This window comes from Anguilla rostrata, chromosome 10 (genome assembly GCF_018555375.3).
Source record: "Anguilla rostrata isolate EN2019 chromosome 10, ASM1855537v3, whole genome shotgun sequence".
Lineage (NCBI taxonomy): Eukaryota > Metazoa > Chordata > Actinopteri > Anguilliformes > Anguillidae > Anguilla > Anguilla rostrata.
Window position 1 is genome coordinate 44572454 of NC_057942.1, and position 21446 is coordinate 44593899.

Below are 21446 nucleotides of genomic sequence, written 5' to 3' on the forward strand. Positions count from 1 at the left end.
CAAGTTATTACAGATTTTTTTATCCATGTTGAAATCATTTTAGATTTCAAAATTAGCTGTACAGTTTGCTGAAAGATTTGCATGATCTATTCAAAGGAAATAAAAGCTCATATTCAAAGGAAGTAAAAGCTCATATTCAAAGGGAGTAAAAGCTCATATACAAAGGAAGTACTTTTTTAAGAATACTGAAGCAGCATGCTAAACACTGCTTTCTAATTTGCAGAAGAAGGGGTTCTCCTATAAGCCTGAAGATTTTTGGGTAATTCATTCAAACGCAACTCATTCAGGGCAATTAATTCCATCTCATGCCTTTAATTTAGAAAGCACATGAACCAAGCTCACACTGTGCAGATGCTTTTTGATCCGTATCTCTCTGGAAACACAGCAAGCAACCCGTTCAGCGCATAAGAATATCCACTTCCCCATTCATTGCCTCATAGGCATCCCTACACTTAAGAAAATGCGATCTGTGTTGGTTATTTTTTTAAATATGGCTTGTATTGTGTGCAGAATCTTCTATTGCAAGACTTGTTTACTTACACTTGTCATAAATCTGTTTGAAAAATCTGTTGTACACTTAATGAGCTATTGTAAAAAAAATTTTTTCAAAACCAGCTCGATCTGTCATGCTGAGATATTTATGGCCTTCTAAAGGGTACTCCATTTTTACAAACTGAAACCGTAAAGCAGAGATCAGGTATGTTTTACCCCATGGCTATGACTTGAGTATGTGTTTGGTTAAGTGACAACCCCATGAATGACAGGGATTGATTCATGGGGGAAGTGAATGATTGTGTTGCTTATATAAGCTCTGGGCCTTGGGTGAAAGGCGTGGTCAACCTGGGGAAGACGTAAAGCAGTGGTTCTCACCCACTGGTCTTCAAGTACCCCCATGTGGTTTTAGGCAATACAGGCTTGGCTCTTTGCCATTTGCTTTGCTTTGTTCTAATAATGGTCTTAATGTGGGGATGGGATTGTTCAATTTTAACAACTTCTAATGGTTACCTTCTTCACTCCTCAACCCATATGAAACCCCTACTCCTACCTCCCATTCTCCTGCTTGAGCAGTTACACTGACAAGCTCATCCTCATTCCAATCACGCATGTTACACGGCAACCCTCATCCTCATTCCAAATCACGTGTTACACGGCAACCCTCATCCTCATTCCAAATCATGTGTTACACGGCAACCCTCATCCTCATTCCAAATGGTTGTCTTAATGGCCGTGTCCACACTCTTACCAATTACGAGTTTGTTGATTCACCTCAGTCTTTAATTTGATCAGATACATTTCTTTTTTACCTCTTTTTATGTAATTGCTTGCAACATAATCAGCACGACATGAACATCAGATTCTGCACTATTTCTGACATACTGCAGCATCAGAGGATAAATAATCCCTCTAGACAAGAAAATTAACAGCTTGTGAAAATTCTGGGATTTAAACTATGGCAACACACATGCACACACGCATGCACCGAGAATGGCAGCACACTTCAACACAGTTTGGAGGAAGGAGAATGTTATTCTTGATGTATTAAGACTCTGCTAAAGCTCCACTTTGACCTTTCAGCCAGACTGACCATTTATTATGTTGGTTACTGTATACAAATTAACTTTAAATGGTGACTTCAGTCCAGTGCTACGTCATTCATTTACCAAAGTTTGTTTTTCCTTTTACAGACAGCATGTGTCCAGCTCTAACTTTAGGCTTTAGGCTGGGGACAGAGGCTGTACAGAGGCGACCGAGTGGCTGGATGTTTCATTTCTGCTTTTCCATGGAGGAAAATTGCTTTGAAAGGCTGAATTGTACTCGTGTTTACTTCTGGATTTAGTATAATTACACTGTTTAAAAAAATGAAATAATAAAAAATAAACTCCTCCTCCAACTACAAAATTGTGAGTAACTGATTACAATGAACTTATTAAATTGGCTCAACTTAGGTTCTTTGGTTTACAAATTCTAAGATCCTGTGAACAAGCCTTTTGTGTTGGCATAGCAAGCATAAATAAGTTGTATTAACTCATATTGTGCTGTTCGGCTAAAACAAATAATAGGTCCTGTAAGATATTTGTATTTACATTTTATTACTCCATTCAAATAGAAAATAAAAACGACCAAGTTCATGTAACTAAGAGTTTTACCCTGAGCCAATGTAAAAAAAAAGAATAAATACATACAAAAATAAAATATCCATCCATCCATTTTCTATACAGCTTGCTCATGGTCAGAGTTGCAGGGGGGTGGAGCCTATCCCAGTGTAAATTGGGTGGGGCCAGCTCAGATTCAAACACAATAGCTTCATGCTGTGCAAATAATCTACATCCAATTACATGACAGTCAGGTCAACACCACAGGCAAACAAATCAAAGATGGCAGTCAGCTTAAGGGAAACTGTTTTTTATTTTATAATTCTTTTTTTAAAGAAAATACTATAAATAAAATACAAAATATAAAAAAAACTCCACACAAAGTCAGAAAACTCTTTAAACGCGCCGTGCTTTTCAGCTGAAGGAGCAGAATCACATGGTAAACTCTCCTTTGTTGATATAGATTCTGAGTCACTCACCGATAAAGTGTTCAGGATTCCAGTTGTATTTGCGGAGACTAATTCACTGTGACAGCTGCAAATGTTAAAACCTTCAGGCACCTCAACACAGCCATGGCTAAGTAGGTTAAATAAAACAGTCGCTTCTGTGATCAGTTTTCATGTAGTTACTCTGCATGCAGTGTTAATTATGCTGTGAAAATGTAACTCTTTAGTACCACTGTGGATTCCCCTCAGTGATTCTGAGTAGGGGACTTGTAGGGAAGAGGTGTGCAAATGATTTCTTTGTGTTTGTGCTGAACTGGGCATAGACCGCTCATCCAGCAGGATTACAGAAAGAGCAGAATAACTGCAGGGGCTGAAACAGACGGCCCAGTGAACGCTTTGATGAGGAGTTCCCACTGCTGCTTCCTCCTCCTCTGCATAATCCTGCCGGTTATTGAGGTACGGTGGGAGAGAAACACAGGAACTGTTTTAATCCACGCTGTGGATAGTTCTGCCCACTTTTAGTTCTTACAGCCCGGTGGAAAAGGGGCTGTAGCAATTGTGCTCTTTCATGTTGCACAGTGACAAGAAACAATACTGTGCCCGGGTATGATGTAATGATGTAGTGAGTACTTCATTGAGACAGTTGGAATTGAGCCCTCTGAGTTCAATAATCAAACTATTTTATAACAAAAATTTATTCAAATCTATTTCTGTGTGCATGCATGTATGTGAGTGTGTGGAATGCAACTGTTCAAGTGAAATGTTTTTACAAAACTTCCAATGGAGCCATAGCAATGTTCAAAGTTTCTGTGCTTTTTCACCCTTATCTGAGGGGAAAAGTGTGCTGACCTGCAGCATCTGAACTTTGGAGATGTGTGAAAGGCACGGGGTGCTCATGCAGTCATAACTTAATTGCATAGTGAACTGTGGAGAGTCTGAAAATAGCTCTAAAATTATTTAGTGAAAGGTCAAAGCTTCCCTTGCTTGTGTTGTTTTTTTTTTTTAAAGCTGACCCAGAAAATAGTCATCTAAAGAAACCAGATAATCCAAAGAAAAAATAAATCAATCCCTCAAAGAATAATTAGATTTGCTATAATGAAAAAAAGGGTTGACTCTTTGTCTCTTCTTATTTTTAGTAACTGTCAAACTCAACTTTGTGTAAAAACACCAAACATTTCCATACATTTCCATACATATTTGTGTTACTTCCATAACACAAATATGTATTGCAGTTTTAATAAGCAGATGCCTTTATTCAAAAGAACTGTATCACATGTAGTGACTTGCCTATAAATCAAATTCTGAAAAGAAAATACAACGTTGTGATCTGGAGATAAATATTACAGTATGGTGACCTTCAGAAGTAGGAGACATTTCAGTGCATTTCTGTGTAGATATGCATCATGTCTTTGAGCACAAGGCCTTTCTACATTGAATGTGTGGGAAGACTTGGGTGGAGAGAGAGATGTCATGGGTGCTCATACTTTTCCTTTTTCAATAAAGTCACATCTGACTTTTATGTTTATGTTTTTATGAAAGACCCATGACATGACCCGTAAAGGCGTCCGGGTGTCCAGTAGTGGATTGTGAAAGGAGAATTGATGTAATGTTTTTTTCTTTTTGCACAAGAATCAGTATTTTACTTGCTCTATACAATGTGCAAGCTGATACTGGTCATGATCGCTTTCTGCTAATGGGTTTTATACTTTTCATCTTTTCTTTACCAAATGAAACCTTCCATGAGAATCACCGTAATATTTATTTCTGTCAGTTCTAGAAACAGCGCTGCTTTTCCCTGAGGTGTGACTCCAATTACACAACCTCCCAAACCAGGACACATGATCTCCTCCACCCCACCTCTGTCCCAAGCCGACTGGAAGCCTCACCTGGCTCCACCCTCACCATCGGAACACTGTGTGAGAAACGAGGGTAAGTACCAATCAGGAGAACATCATGTTGCAACAGCATTCCTCAGTTGGCAATTATTTTCCATCTTTGCTCTCATTAATTGTTTATTTCATGTGGAATCATTCCTCAGAAGGGCGTGGGCTGATCCTGTGGAGATGTTCCTCAGGAGGGTGTGGGCTGTTCCTGTGGAGATGTTCCTCAGGAGGGCGTGGGCTGTTCCTGCAGAGATGTTCCTCAGAAGGGCGTGGGCTGTTCCTGTAGAGATGTTCCTCAGGAGGGCAGAAGGGTGTGGGCTGTTCCTGTAGAGATGTTCCTCAGAAGGGTGTGGGCTGTTCCTGTGGAGATGTTCCTCAGGAGGGCGTGGGCTGCTACCTGGCTGGGCCTCAGTCTCCATGGGACTTCGGTCTGGAATGTGATACCTGTGAGAGTAAATCAAGGTAGGGTGCAGTGGGCTGGGCAGGGGAGAGAAATTGACAGGTGCAATTGATTTTTAGGGAGGCAGACAGATATAAAGGATGTAATGTTCACCAGCGTGGCAGGTGCCACGTTCACCAGCGTGGCACAAATCCCTCCAGTGCAGGCAGGTCTATCGAGCCTTGGCTCTGTGTTCAGGTCTGCTTCCTGACACATCGTTCTCAGTAATATCCTGCCATGTGTTCCCAAAATCTCCCTAAATCCCATTCCTCCATCTTCATGGCAACTGATTGCAGCAGCTCATTGATTCCGTTCCTCCTCTACCCAGACCCATCTCAAATCTGCCAGCTGTTTTCCTTTCTGGTTTCAGTCGCCACGGCAACCATTCTCCCTTCGAAAGACCAAGCCAGTGGTGCTGCCTAGCCTAATGGTTAAATAATATTAAATTCCTTTTTGTAATGCAATGCCTGCTTTGTCCAAATGCCAATATGTGGCCTACCTTGTCAAAAATAGCTAGCCTACTGTTTGAACCACCCACTGTTAAAACTGCACCTCACTTAACCTTTCGTATGTACTTTGTGCATGTCTCTGTTAAATTATCTGCCCTAACACTTTTGGTTCTTGTATCATCTTATTTGAAGTCTGTAAATGATTCAATTTATTTGAGGTCTGAAACCTCATCTAGTGGCCAAGAGTGCAGCCTCGTCTGAACAGTAAGGTCTGCACCTCATCCAACAATCAGATATCAGATATGCACGTTGTTCGGTCAGGTTAGAAATTCTTTTAATGTAATGCTTAATGTAGTCATGCTGGCATTGCGTAAATGGAAATATACACTGGCTACCTCATCCAAATAGCTAGTTGATTGCTTTGAATGCCCACAATCATTACTGCACCTCACTAAATCTCTCATGCCACTTCATAAATTGCCCTGTCAAATGATCACATGATCTGTGGCCCAGTCTGCAGGCTGGTCCGTTGGCCAGGTCTGCCTGGTACACAACCCTGTCCAAGCAGCAACACATGCAGCCCAGGTTGGTCAGCAGCCAAGTATGTACCTCCTCAAAATAATTACATCTGGCTGTGTTGCACAGTTTAATTGTGGCACAATGCCTGTTCATGAGCACCTTGTAAATGAAATGACGTGAATAGTAACACCAGGCCAGTCAGTGGAGGATGGGCTCTCCCCACTCCACTCCGACCCCCACCTTACCATCTGAAGACAATGTGATCATTCAAACTTTGTGTCACAAAGTGTCTAATAACAATACCTTCACACCAGCCATCCCAATACAAAAAGAAAAAAAATAAAACCAAATGCTTCTGAATTTAATGCTATAATCCTCAAGGTGTGTACCTTAGCCAGTGGCTAAGCCAGCCCGACTGGCTGCTCCATGGGTTCTTACACCCTGTATAATCACTTCAGCCCAGCTAATCTTACCAGATGATCCAGCTCCTCCCAGGTTTAATATCTGGTATCATCTCTCATTTCATAGTGTGCCCTAATCAAATGCACCTCTGCCATATGAAAATCTCATTCTACTGAATTCCATTTTATATGCATGATTGCATCTTGTTTTAGGTTTCACAATGTACAGAAAGTATGAAATTTTAGGCAAATTCCTAATCAGACCCAAAAAGTAGGTTCTCTCCTTTGTTTGTGACATGCATCACAAATGATCCTTCACTGTAGGCGTTTTTTTTTAGGTTTTATTATTATTATTTTTTAATCTAAGGAATGTTGGAAATATGAGAAAAGAAAGTGCCCAGATATACCAGGACAAACAGATTTGACTTTTGAAAGCAGTGAAATCATTATCACTTGTCATGCCGTGATTGCATAAGTATTAGTTTCTATTTCTATCGCTTAGCAACACCCTGTGCATTGCCCTAATCCATCGGTTTTTCCCTTCCCTTCCCACTATGCACTCAGTGCTGTGCTCTGTGAGCTCAGTGCTGTGCTCTGTGTGCTCAGTGTTGTGCTCTGTGAGCTCAGTGCTGTGTCCTGTCCTCTGTGCTCTGTGTGCTCAGTGCTGTGTGCTGTCCTCTGTGTGCTCAGTGCTGTGCGCTCAGTGAGCTGTGCTTTGTGTGCTCAGCGCTGTGCGCTCAGTGAGCTGTGCTCTGTGTGCTCAGTGCTGTCCTCTGTGTGCTCAGTGCTGTGCTTTGAGCTCAGTGAGCTGTGCTCTGTGTGCTCAGTGTTGTGCTCTGTGAGCTCAGTGCTGTGTCCTGTCCTCTGTGCTCTGTGTGCTCAGTGCTGTGTGCTGTCCTCTGTGTGCTCAGTGCTGTGCGCTCAGTGAGCTGTGCTCTGTGTGCTCAGTGCTGTGCTTTCAGCTCAGTGCGGTCCTCTGTGTGCTCAGTGATATGAGCTGTGTGGTCTGTGAGCTGTGTGCTCAGTGCTGTGCACAGTGTGGTGCTGTGTGGGCACTCTGTGTAGAGCAAGTCTGTGACCTTTTAATGAAAGTGAGTCACACTGACAGGGCTGTTTCAGTTACTAGAGCACAGCCTCAGCCGCACGGGGGGAGAGAGCACCCACCACCGCAAGCTGCACAACCCTGGAACAGAGTCAAACTGGGGACACGAGGGGGGGGGGGGGGTTGGGGGGGCACGACTCCTCTGCCTCTCCACCATCCTGCTTTACATATGTGTGTGTGTGTGCGAGAGAGAAACGCATGTTCAATTGGATTCAGATCAAGTGATTGACTTGGCCAGTCAAGAACCTTCTACTTTTTGGCCCAGAAAAACTCTTTAATTGTTTTAGCATTCAACACAGTAAACACAGAGCACACTTATGTTTGAAAGCTAATTTTTTTTTCAATGCTAAAATGACTGAATTGTGTGTATACCAACCAAATGTATCAAGGGCACACAGCAACTCTGCTGCATGCAATGCACTTAACATGTAATTATGCGAGTTCCGACTCTTCACTTTAGACGCAGAAGAGTACTGATCCTGGCTTGCCAATCAGGAGGGACAGATGGTAACTGGAATTTCAGAACTCCCACAGATGTGGGGGAAGCACATACTATCGGCATCTGTGTGGTAGTTTAACAGCCTGATTGATCCATAATACTGTGAAATGTTTCTTGTGGAGTGACATTTACTCATCCTGAGACTAAAGCAGACATTGAAGCAGTTTTGTTGCATTTGACTGCGTCACTCACAACCCATTGAGGAGTGGCTGTGCCTCGTTGAATTCACACGTTATGTCCCCGCATCGGCATTTTGAAATTACCTGCTGGTTTCTTTTTTTCTGTGACGATTAAATCATTCCAGTAGATAATTATGACCTTGAGTCTGTAAAATCTGACTCACAATTGCATGCATGCTTTTCTTCACAACACACAGTTTGCGAAGTTTGGTAATCTTGAGAATTAACTTGTCACTCTGTTTGTAAAGGAAAAAAAGTGCACTTACATTTATTTGCTTTGCTAAGCTAAGGATAAATGTTGACTGAATCCAGGCCAAAAATCATGATGACGCTATTGCTAAATAAAGCTCGCATTATTGAAATTTTCTTGTAAGTATTTTCATCTGTGCATCACAGGATCTGACTGATTACAGCAACATGTATAAAAATTATACAAATAAATCAACAAATCTGATGCTATCAAGTGGGCCATCAAGTTTACCACCAGTTATGAGGTGAAAACATCCAATCCAATAGCTCTGCCACAACTGAAAACAGCACTCTACTACCAGAGCTCGAAATTAAACCAAATACAACGATTGAGATTCAAAATACTTTTGTGAGATGTCAAAATATGGCCTTTGGCTCTTGAGATGATTGCTTTTTTTTGTAGTTTCAGAGTATTACAAATGTGTACCATTATTTGCCATTCAAAAGTTAAGCCCCTCCTCCAAAAATGCTTTAAAATACCCTTTGACTTCTCTGCTCACTGTGGTGATTGGTGGACTATATAAGACCTATTACTGGGCTCCTCCACCAATGCCACAACATGTTTTTTATGGACATTCAATTTCATTATATTCTTTTAGTCAACTATTTTCTTTGCTTTTACGTATAATCTTTAACGTACAATCCCTTCATTTTTTAGTAGTAACAAAAATGACCTAGAAAATAAAATATCTTCAGAAGTATACAGAGAAGTAGCGCTGATTCCAGTTGCCTAGTTTGCTTATTGATTAATCATAGAAACATTTTTTAATGGTAATTTAATCTCAATTAGTGGCAAGTAGTATATTCTGGCATTCAGTTTTTTTTTCTGCTTCTTGGACATTTGCTTCCATTGCACATATTGTCCATGTGGTTCTATATTGTTATTTGGACTCTGGGACCATAAAAACTGAAAACGTACAATGCATACAACCTTCCAGAATGAGGGTGCTAATTAAAAACCTTGTTAGGAAATTAACAATGTCTGTTACTTTCACAACTGAGAAGTGGACAAAGACGGAACCATCACTTCCTACATCGTTTCAGAATACTCCTGAACTGCAGTGAAACAGCTCCTCTACACCCAAGACCCCAGCAGCCAAGCTTGTTTCCACAGCAACAAGCCCTCCTACAACCCCACCCACCCACCTTCCCTCCCATTTTAATACTACTTTGCATCAGTCCTTAACAGCGCTACCAGTTCTTATACACTGAGTGTGAATCTAACGCAGTGCCTACATCTCACACACTCACATCACACCTCTGTTTCCTCATGCATTAATTCTAACCTCATTAAAATAAACACAATTGATCCAGTTCCCACATATCTGTGGTTTACAAAGCTAGATTCAAGTAAAATGTATACAACTTTGGTAAACGATGCCACTCTAGTACATTTTGGCATTTAGTTTATAGCTTAAGAACTATGTTGGAAGCACTGGGCCCGTTTCAAGAAAACCATATTCAAGAATTTATACGCTCAGGCCATCAGTTATTATGCTTTACCGCATTTCAGAAATTCAATCGCATTTCACAAATAAATCTAGCAGCGGCAGCTTTCTGAAGGTAGCGAAGCAAAAGCTTTCTTTTCTGAGGTTAAAAACGAAACCTTATAAAAAAAGACGACAGCCCACATTTCGGAGGAGGGAAATGGCAGAGCGGTCCCACCACCATCGTCTCACTCAGAGTGCCGTTGCTCACGCGCTCCTCCGGCTCTCCCGCTCGCGCGCGCCCCTCAGAAGAGGCACAGATGGCGGCTCCCCGGAACGTGACGCATCAGGTGATTCACCCGGCCGGTTAACTTTAGTCATATGCACAAATACACAAATAAAACACGCTGCAAATGACTGAAACACTCCGACTGGGCTGGCTTTCTCTATGATCACATTCAAGGGTAATATCAAGTGAATTTCTCCCAGCGTGAATGATATTGAACATTATAACAATTGTTTAGGTATCATTTTTTATTATAGTGGAGGTATAATTTGTGGGCAGTTCCTCTTGTGTAAAACGGGATTTTTTTGTTTTCCAGTCATTACTGATTGCATAGCTGAGCTGATCATAACTTTAATTGCCATCATGTGCATCTCAAAAGGTAAGCATTAATTCTTTCTGTTTTTGTTTTGCCTGTAGAAATATCATTATGAAATTCTAACAGTTTATACAATCATGGCACTATTATGAATTTTGATTAATTATTGTGTGAGAAATAAGGCACTGAATGAAATGCTAATTAGAAGGCTGAACTTTGCAAAGATTGTGGTTGTGTAGTCATTATTATGCAGCTTTTAGAATGTTTTCATTGTTGTGAAATATTCACGATCCAGTAAATTCAGTGTTTCTTTTTTGTAGTTCAGCAGATGTGTATAATATTTAGGTAGGGTCCACTTTTGCCCTTGTTGAAAATGACAAACTAGTTACTAATGTGTGTAAACAATTTGTGTAAATTGTGAAATAATATTTGACATCTGATAAATGTTATACTGTGATACCATGGCTGAAATGGGAAGGAATTCTTCTGAAATGAAAATGAAATATGCTTTTCTGGGTACACTCCGATTTTCTCCTAAGCACATTATGCATTGTACATTCTTTTACTTTTAGGATTTTAACAATTTCAGTACAGTGCTTCATTCGATAACTAATTTAACTAATTATGTTTTTTTTTTGTTACAGTTCTCAAACCTAGATGTTTTGTATTATATGTACAATAAATTATATTGGTTATCCTTAAAGGCCTTGACATCACAGCAGCTTCTATTTGCCATTTCTTAACATTTCTGTGTTTTTGATGTGATTTTTCATGCAGAGCAAGTCAAGCATTGTTTGTTAAGTGTTAAGAGACGGTATCTTAATGCCAGTTCAGCGTAAATGTTTATTGACCTTTTCTCCACGTTGACACTGCCCCCCATGTCTCCTTGTGATGCCCTGGCGGACCTGGTTTTAACAGTTTATTAAAGCATAACTGACAGCATTGCCCCAGTGAAAACAGGAACTATGTCAGGGAAATATGCTCCTTGGGGGAAAAGAAGAAAACAAGGGAACAAAACTCTCTGGGCAATCACACCTCTCTGGGATTATATATAATCGGAGGAATGTACAAATCCTTTTCCACATTTGATCTGTTAAGCCCTCTGCTCGCTATCCCACCAAATGTATCTCAACAACTAAGACTGAAGAATTTGCTGCCTTTTTAATAAATATAAATAAATCTTCAGTCATCCAGCTTTGATGATCACATGCTCACTGTAGCCCCATCTTCCAGTTCGTAGCTGACAGGAGTGGAACCTGGCGTGGTCTTCGGCTGCTCTAGCCAATCCGCTTCTGCTGCTCTAGCCAATCTGCTTCTGCTACTCTAGCCAATCCGCTTCTGCTGCTTTAGCCAATCCGCTTCTGCTGCTCTAGACCAGAGACACAGTGTGTGCAGTATCCTGAAAACACCCATGTAGGTTTACTTCAGGTTACATAAATGTCATCACATCATTTTTCCTTTCTGCATTGAATATATCACAAAAGGCAACACACCTTCATCTTAATGTGAATCCTAATATTAGACTTCTTTTGAGTGTCAGTAGCTGTTAATCCCAGCAGGTCGTCAGAATCCCCCCCTTCCCCCTCTGCTCATTCTTTTTTCTTCTTTGTGGGTCTAGCAGCGCACACACACAGAGAAACCTTTCTCAGCTGTGTTTTTGTTATGCTGGCGTTGCCACAGTAACATAATTCTAGGGAGGGCGGGGTAGGGCAGGGCCTGAATTCTGTACTTGGCACAACTTTAAAATATCGATTTGAGCAAAAAGAACTTTCCAACCCTCAAGTAAACCCACACCTATTAAGTAATGACTTTTTGAACTAATGAACACCTGATCTTCTCAAATAATACGTCCACTTAATTACTACTTTTATGGCTTAATGACACAAAAGACGAAGGAAAGGTGATGAAGGCTTAGATTATGATATGAGAATTCTAACATGGTTAGCACGTGCACATAGGGAAATCAATGCGTGTTCTGGCAGTTGTCATGGAAAACTTTTATAAATGGCAATATTTTCAGATGGTATGTTGTTAAGAATGATACAGAAATATAGTGAATAGGTCAATAGCCACTTTACAAGTTATGCTAACTAAATGATGCAATAAGTGAGACGAAATGCTGAAAATGTGGCTCTACGTGAAAGAGCCGGTACATGGATGGAACTGTCAGAGTCCTCATAATTCATTTGTTCTCCACCAGCGCATTCAGTTCTTCACACGAGGGTGAACCGTCCAGCCGGTCAAAGCATCTGAAGCTCTTTAACACTTCAGATGTTCCCACAATAACACGACATGCCTCTGACACACAGCTCGCTGTCGTAGAGCACAATGGGTCACATGCTTCTCAGGCGTTCATGCCCATCATGCGTCCTCAAGCAGAAAAGTGTTGTCATTTGAAAGGTTGCAGAGGTTGGATTTGGCCAGGATGACAGAACCAAGCTAACAGTCAGTCACGTTTACAGAATTTTAACTTGTAAACCACCTGAAAATGATGGCTCACAAAAATGGCATTATATGGTGACTCTACTGACATCACCTTTGACAGGTGGGACAAATGGATAGGTGTTTCAAACATGCCAAACATGACCTCAAATCACTCAATAGACGTGTTGCAGGTCCTTACTCCTGTCTGGGTCTGTTCACAGCTAAGCTGCCACAAAATCAAGCTGAAAATGTCCCAGAAGCACCTGCACTGGGCGGGACTGATCGCAAGGTTTTGGATGTAGGCCATCTCTGTAAGGTTGATGATGCTGTAAGGTTGCTCTGATTGATCCATCTCTAAGGGATGGGGAATTAATTGGGTGATGACATAACAGACATGATAATCGGTTGTTTGTGTGATCTATTTTACATAATATGCTTTCTATCAGACATTTAATCTGCAGTATAGTTGCAAAACAAGTCTAACAAATAGAACGCAATTAATTTAGACGTAATGGAAATCTGTACTTCAGGGTTGCAACAGTTCTGGGATTGAATGCACACTGGTTTTGCAAATCCACAGTGTAAAAAAAATGTAATACACCACCTTGTGTTTGTGAAACATCACATAATTCCTGTCTGTGAGTCTTAAAAAATACTGGAGGATTTTAATTAAAGACACTTAAATATGAATGCACCTGCTTTTGGCAGCATCTTGACTAAAACATGAATAAATGGATAAATTACTAAATAAATGAATAAGTAAATAAATAAATACTTTTAAAAAACAGCTTTCTGAATGCAGAGAATATCCGGAGAGTTCTGTAAGGTTCAGGAGCCTGGGAGATGAGGAGCCTGGGAGATGAGGAGCCTGGGAGATGAGGAGCCTGGGAGATGAGGAGCCTGGGAGATGAGGGAGTGAGGAGGGCTAATGGATGCCTGTGCTCCTGAACGGTCTCCTCTCTCAGAGACACTGAAAGGCCCGACTGCAGCCATTTCATTCTGACTCTGCGTCCTCTCTGGAGGACTTTATTGGGACGCTTGTACGGCTCTCCCAGACATGAACTGACTAGAACTGGCTTTAATGTACAGGAGGGAAGGATGTGGTGACTGGTCATCTCTCTCCCCTGGGGAAGGAGCACAGAGAACCTGTACCATGTGCTTTATCCAGAGTTCCTGCCTCTGGGAACAGTAGAATTTTGGCTTTGTATCACAAGTATAGAATTTTTATTCAAGAAGCTTGAAAAAAATAAATAACATAACGTAACATGTGCCTTCTGAGAAATATCCCTGAGAGCTTACAAATTGAATGTTTATCTTCTTTAAACCTGCGTCGTTCTGATTCTCACAAGACAGCTGTTTAGGCACTTCTGATTATAATATTGAATGCCACAGTTACTGATATTACAGCAAAGGCTTTTATTTTATTTTATTGGCCCATATGCTAGAATAAATTGGTAAACCAGAGGGTTCACAACAAAAGTCTCATCTGTTCCAGAATTATGCCAACCTCTGTCCTTGATTAATTAGCCAAACCATTTATTTGAGCTGACATTTTCGATACAGTAATTAGCTGCATCTGCAGACTTTGCGTGCATCCTTGGCTAAACCATTTTACTGTGATCTGATGAACAAGAGAAGCAACATACAGCTGCTCAGAGAATTAAGACAGATGGACCTGCTGAAATAAAAACAAGCACACATGACCTTCAGAAAGAGCTGTGTGACCTCAGAGTAACCTCATGCCAATCATTAAGATCCATTATTATGCCTAGTTCATCATTCACTTTGGTCTAATGTTCTATAATTGTATTCTGAGTCATGACATTTTGGTGACTCATCATAGTACATCTTACTGTTCGAAATTATAAATAAGATTGAAGTGTTGTGTGTGTCTTACTGTATTTAAGTTAACCCATAATATTCAGTCACAGACAGTAAAGGGGATCAGAAGCTGTCATTACGCACCTTGCTGATGAACCCGGGTTGTGCAGTTCCAGTCATACTGTGGGACATACCACCCCAGGAACAGGCACACTTCTCAGAGGCTGGTACCCATTGTTCAATAACACCTTGTAAGTACATGACTAGCCCTTGTAATTGCATTTGTTACTGTGCATACGTCTTTGTATTCACTGATGGAAATGCTCCAAGGTATGCCATGTTATTTAAATTACTCACGATCAGTGAAACATCGCTAAAACATAAATCACCAGTACTAAAACCAACTACCTAAAACAGAATATTACCGTAGCTCTTTGTGTAGCAATCCATTAATTGATGTACTGATGAACATCCCTCTCCTTCATATAGTTTTAGATAAAAGGTTTTAGTTGGATATTCTGGTGTTGTTTATAATCCTTATGAAAGCCTTTTCAAAGGAGAGTGTAGTTTATAAATGGAAAGTAATTAACCAGCTGAAACAAAACTGCATACATTTAATATGATTATCTTAATTGGATTTGTAATGTTATGCTAGATATATTTTGCACTACATTTCAAATTCTTGTAAGCTGTGTACCATTGAATTTCCCTTCTTTGTTCCTACAAGGCAATCTTGTTCCTTCCTTTGAAACAATTTTGTTGGCTTATTCTCAGTGTAATTTAAATAATCTTCCTAACAACTGAGGGAGCTAGATGGTGACGGAACTCCTTCCCCCACGGCTTTTGTGATTTCCCTGCTCCTTTTGTGCACATGCATGCACACGGACAGCATCGAGCAGGAGCACCCAGCTTTCAGCTTGCTAGATCATCACTTTAATCAGCTCTTGGCATCGCACCATCATGGAAGCCATTCCAACTAAAACCAGAGAAAGTAAAGCTTTCATCTGCAGTTACCCGATTTTTTGTCTTGTTTTTGTCATCTAGCCAAGCTCTCTTTTGAATCCACAGTTTGAATTTTGAATGAGCCCCATCCCCAATGAGGAACACAGATTGTACATTTTGGATTAAACCAAAGGAGGCACACAGCCATGGCTAATGTGACAGGCAGTGGTACAGCTGAACGGAATATAAAAATGCATTATTAATGCGTGATTGTGAGGCATTATAACACTGAGGGTCTGGGGCTGTAGTGCTTGAAAACTTTATATATGTATTCTCCAGCCATCTCTCCTAACATAAATATTTTATTAAAATACTTCATTATATAAGATTTTTGCAAGAAGAAATGTACTACTGTAAAATGTGTGTTCATGGAAAATTAAAATAGTATCTGCCTCACATTAACTCAAAGGTGAACTGTGTTTAATTACAGAGGGGAAGAAAAACAAAAATACATCAAAATGAATAAAACATTAAGCACTCCTGCATAAAATAAAACCAAAATACGCAGAATGCACATTTACGCATTCCTAAACATAATGTTTGAGATGCGCTTAAAAAGAAAAAAGCATTTTCCCTTTCTTCTCTCCATCTGTGGCTCTCAGGTTCCCTCCCACCTCTATGTCGCCGGAGGACTGCAGCTGAAATACAGAATATGCCTGTGATTCACTGTGAGCCAGTGATTATTTAACATCCCACAGACTGCACAGTACCACAGGAGAGAGCTAGCACTGACCAAGAGGCACATCCCTCACTTACAGCAACTAATAGCAAGAAGAGGCACATTATCTCCAGCTAAAAGTGAACTATTGAATGCGTGATTCATGAACTAAAAGTGAATCATGCATTCAATGAAACACTGAGCAGAGGACGCATTCATGATGTCATCATGGTAGTGTCTTATTACCATTCGGTAGAGAGAACGGTCAGTGCATCTTCAGTGCAGGTTTGGTTGGGAGTCTGAGGGGCAAATTTACAATGTGTGCTTGCGTGAACCTGAAAAAGCCTTGTGTCTGTATAGGTGGGAGTGGTCTATTGTTCCCAGTCACCCTATAGTTACCACCATCTGGTTGTTTTTCAAGGGGAACAAATGCAAAGTCTTTTGTTGACTTTAATGAATTCCAGCCATTTAGTAATTGTTCCGAAAGTGTCACAATCTTTACAGTAAATGAGCGGTGAAGAAAATCTCTGTCTTCAGGGAAAAAAAGAGAAAAGAATCTAAATAAGAACACATTTTTATTATGATTACTACATTTTCCAAATTATTCCATTGGGCATCTTGAGCCTTGTGCACGAGACCTGCTGAACAGTTTTGTGTTTAATCACTGTTTTTGTTGTGACATGTTGTCATGGCAATTTAACAAATACTGTGACATCTGCTGTCCAGAGAAGCAGAAATACAGAAACGATCTTGGGCCGCTCGTGTGAAACCTCTAAACTCAAACATTTACGCACAGTTATGGCTGTGCTGTCTTCCATTTGGAGCACGAATATCCCTCAGAGACCCAGAGCACGCTTACAGCAGGAATGTGGTGTTTAACATAATGACACTGGGTTTGACAGGAAACATACTTTTGCCAGTAATGATGATAGTGCTGGAGAGGTTTCTAATTTTTTGTCCAAATGATGGATTACTGAATATTCCCATGTGACCATACAATGTAAATCAGCTTATACATTTTCTTCTGCCATGTCCTTCAAATAAAATAATTATGCTTAATAAAATAACAGTACATACAATACAAAACATATGCACAATGTGGCCATTCAAAAAAGTAACTTCAACTCTTTAAGAAACTTGTTCCAGCCAACAAACTCAGCAAGTAGGCGTATTTCACCTAAAGATGGAGATTCTTAAAATGTAACACCTTTTATATTAATGGGAAGCGTTATTGGTTAAGCATCTGGATTACACTGTTTAATGTGTGATACAGACAGCTCCATATAATTTCATAAACGTGACAATTTATGCATACAGTACAAAACAGTCCACTTTACCCACTATAAATGTAAGATTTGTTCAATTTAGTTAACAATGAATACATACAGTATATGATGACCATTTAAAATGTAATTTAGCTTACCATAGAGTTCAGTGACCACTGCAACATTGGGCATACATATATATGAATATGAATGATACTTCTTAATTTTGTCTTTTTCCCCAGTTTTCCCACAGAAACAATACATTATACAAGAACATTCGAGTGTGAAATGAAAAAGGAACTTGTCAGTATTGTGATTCGCGAAGGTTGTGCACATATCCGTAAGGTTTCAGGGCCCCTTGAAAAATTGGGTTTTTTTCTTTTTTGGTTATTGTTTTGAGCTGCACTTTTCCTCTTTTTACCCTGAATGGTGGTCCTCCTCCTCCTCTGCATCGGCAGCTCCTGAGGGGAGCCATCATGGATTAAAAGGAGTTTCATGGTTTTGTCTCTTCAGCCAAACACATTCCCATTTTCCTCAGTTCATAGAATTTTAGGCTGCATAACTGTGTCATTATTGAATAGGGAGAATGTATGAGGAGGTAGTTTTGGCTCACATTTGGGTGTTTTGGATTCTGGATTTCCTCATACAGTGCCTGGGTCACATGTTCATTTTGGCTTGAGGGGTGCTGCGATTTTCCATTATGGGAAGGGTATGTTTGGCCTGGATCTATTCTATGGCCCTATGGTTTAATTTGGAATTAAGAATAGAATGCAACTGTGACTTCACTTCAGAAGATGATACTGGGTCATATTTTAGAAGTATCTTCATGTTTCAGACAATAACCTCTTTAGCAGATAAAGATGATATCTTTAGAGGGTGTTTACATCTTTTTATTGTATCTTTTGGCAGTTTTCTATTATTTTTTTTAAACCAACATTAGAATCCTGTGAAAAATGATCAGGGTCTTCAAAAGTTTAATTAGAGAATGCCTTTGAAAAAAACATGTGCAAATAAAATCAATAAGATACATTTCAAATATTAATAATACACCCAAACCAGTGACTCATAGCCAATTGTTTGGTCTTTTTTGATACTATTAGAACCACATTTAATTTATTCTTCTCTGAATGAAATCTATTTGGCTGTCGAGCGATAAGGTTTTCCTAGGGACAACTAAAGAAATTAAAATTATTTTCATTTCACTTGAATATCATCAAAGTATTCATTCAGTAAATTCTTTATCTACTGTAATATTTATATCTACTCTAACACTTTGGTTATTTGGTCAAAATTAAATCATCCTGATGCAGTGAAATTGAGAGTATCCTATTTTTAAATGAGGCTATAGTACTTTCAGTAAGGAGTCCAATTATTAAATGATTTTAATTTTTTAAATTGCTGTTTTGAAATGATTTTCCAAATTAAAAACTCCTCATTCGGAAATGAGGTTTGACTCCCTGAAGGTAACTTTCAGAGGGGGCATAGTAAAGTGTTTATTCCACAGTGTTTACTGCTATTAGTGTTGTTGCTGCGTGTCTGAATTTAATTATGCCATCTCTAAGTTAATTGTGCAGCCACTGATATAAAACGGACAATATAACACATGACCTAAAATAATTTATCATAGTATTTTAAACTAACTCCTAATGAAGTGCTTTATTGATGTGGGTGTCTAATATTTAATTTTGTAGTAATTATATACGCACTCATATTGGGTTTACAGATGATTCCTCAGTGCAGTGTGGTCTGTAGATATTGTACACTGTTGTGCACATCCAGACAGACAGGGGCAAACCTGAGATGAGCGGTAATGCATCTGATGTTGGACTCGGGTCTGAAGGGTCTGGTCATGCTCGCTGCAGCAGATGCTTTCTACAGAACACATAGGGGTGCATGCAGTGCAGGAACACCGGGAATGAGACTACATTTTATCATCTGTGTGTTGGGGCAAGTAGAAAACTTGGATCCAGGCAGCGAGGGAAAATTTCAGAATAGCTCACTCCTTATATGGTCACTTTGAGCTGGATAAAAGGATTACTTAGTTCTATTAATTTTATTCCATTCCAACAGGTATACATACTGTAGAAGAAGCGACCACTTCTGAAACCTTTCCCCAAATGACAGCATGTGACCACATCCATGTAGCGCACTAGACTGTTTTTTATAATCTATACTGTATATGAATCTAATGTATGACTGGGAATCTATCCGCACATTTGGAAAAGAAATTCATCTGAGGGAGAAAAGAAACTTCTGAGTGTATTTTTGGTTCGTTTGAAGGTCTCATTCAGGAACTGCAGCAAGGTGCCTTCCTCTGAACTGTTTCATTGTGTTCGCTTCCTCTTCCTCCTGAGGTACAATTACTCGGCAGCTCTGTTCCGGCGGCCTGGAGAGGAGGGAGCTCACTTCTCCCAGCAGTTTGCCCCGGATTGCACCACTTCCCAGCAGACTGCCTGCAGAAACTGTCGACTGTCTGTACTTTTACAAAACAACAAAACAAGAGACCAACATTCTGACAGGCTTCCATTCCGAGCTCTCTTAGGAATTGAACTGTATTGCAATGCTATTTAATAGTTTATCTGTTACTGAGCACAATGGTGCATAGCATGCTCAAGACAGTGGCAGTAAAAATGAGTTAGACACCATGTAAAAAAAGAAATTTGTACATCTTACATTTATTTAAAAAAATAAATAAATAAAAGGCCTATCCCCCATTCATGTTGACCAAACATGGTAACATGATTTTAGGTTTTTTCATGCATTATTATTTTTGCATTATTTTCTTAATGACAGTTTTCTTTGGAAAGTAAATAAAATAAAGGCTGGTCTCTGCAGTCCCGTATGTTTCCAGCTATTTTTAGATTTCATAATCTGGCATAATTTTAAATAAATCTGTTATGATTTAAAGCACTTTTAATCTCTGGTCTTCAATTCTACTGGCCTCCATGTGCTCTGAGCTATCCGTGACCTTCACCTCCATGACCGCAGCAGCAATGCATGCTGGGTGACTGTTCTCTATATCTAAAGATATAATAACAACCTACAGCATGTCAGAATAGAATGCATCAAAGATGTTAAGTTTTGCCCACAATCAAGAGGTTTCAAATGTTTTTCTTTTAGGATATATGGAACATATGTTAAAGACAAGAATTTAATTCATAATTGGCATAAATTATAATATTTGGTTCGAAGTATGTGCAATAGATAGAATTTCTAATTTCAATTCTGATTTGATGTATTGATATATTGCTGGGACAGTCTAATAGCAGTCTACCTCTCATTCTGTCAATGGTACACAAGAGAGAATAACAGAGCTACATACATGGACTATGTGAGTGATGAGAACTGGGAAATGAATAAATCTTCTTTGTTTTCCTTGTATTTTTACCAAGGCGAACACATCAATAACAGCAATACTGACAACAAAAGGCAAAACAAAAGGTTCAGTCCTGTGCCCCCAAATGAGCTTTAATTGCGAGTACATCATTTAAACTGCTCATTTTTATAACACATATTTCTTCTCCTCAGTTAATTTGCTCCCAAACATTCAGATGCAATCTCAGTCCCGCATAAAATCCCAGGAGGTTTACAGTGAAACACACGGTATTCCAGCACAGCAAACCAGTAACTTCGAATTTCAGCGGCTAACTCTAACGCTCATACAGGGGCGTACGGTGTGCAAGCCTACACAAGCGCAGTCATTTCCACATCGTCAGTACCAGTATTTTGTAATTACTGTTTACTCAAGACTGCGGTCGTTATTCTTGAGCGCTCAATGTTTTGAATGGAATTACGATGCTTACTTAAGGTCTGATAGGTGGCTGTGTTGTCGTTTTATTGTCTTTCCTGTGTCATGCAGGTTTTTACGGTTTTACGGTTTTATGTACACACCTGCCGAGAATGTCCCCGTGGGGACAATAAAACTGAATATGAATGGAAATTAAGCCTGCTAGCATGATTTTTTTTCTTCTTTATTTTAATTTGGATT

At 39.7% G+C, this 21446-nt stretch overlaps 2 long non-coding RNA genes across 3 annotated transcripts; one reads left to right on the forward strand and one right to left on the reverse strand.

The window, feature by feature from the left end:
- Positions 1-9923: 9923 nt before the first annotated feature.
- LOC135233649 (uncharacterized) lies at positions 9924-19951 on the forward strand. 2 transcript variants are annotated; one of them, XR_010323906.1, is made up of 3 exons: positions 9924-10036; positions 10289-10351; positions 19813-19951. It is a non-coding gene; the product is annotated as an uncharacterized LOC135233649 (long non-coding RNA). The 2 variants fall into 2 exon arrangements; XR_010323907.1 differs by lacking the exon at positions 9924-10036 and adding an exon at positions 10058-10150.
- Positions 11546-12172, reverse strand: LOC135233650 (uncharacterized). The gene is made up of 2 exons (XR_010323908.1): positions 11782-12172; positions 11546-11687 (listed from the first exon to the last, which is right to left on the reverse strand). It is a non-coding gene; the product is annotated as an uncharacterized LOC135233650 (long non-coding RNA).
- Positions 19952-21446: the final 1495 nt, after the last annotated feature.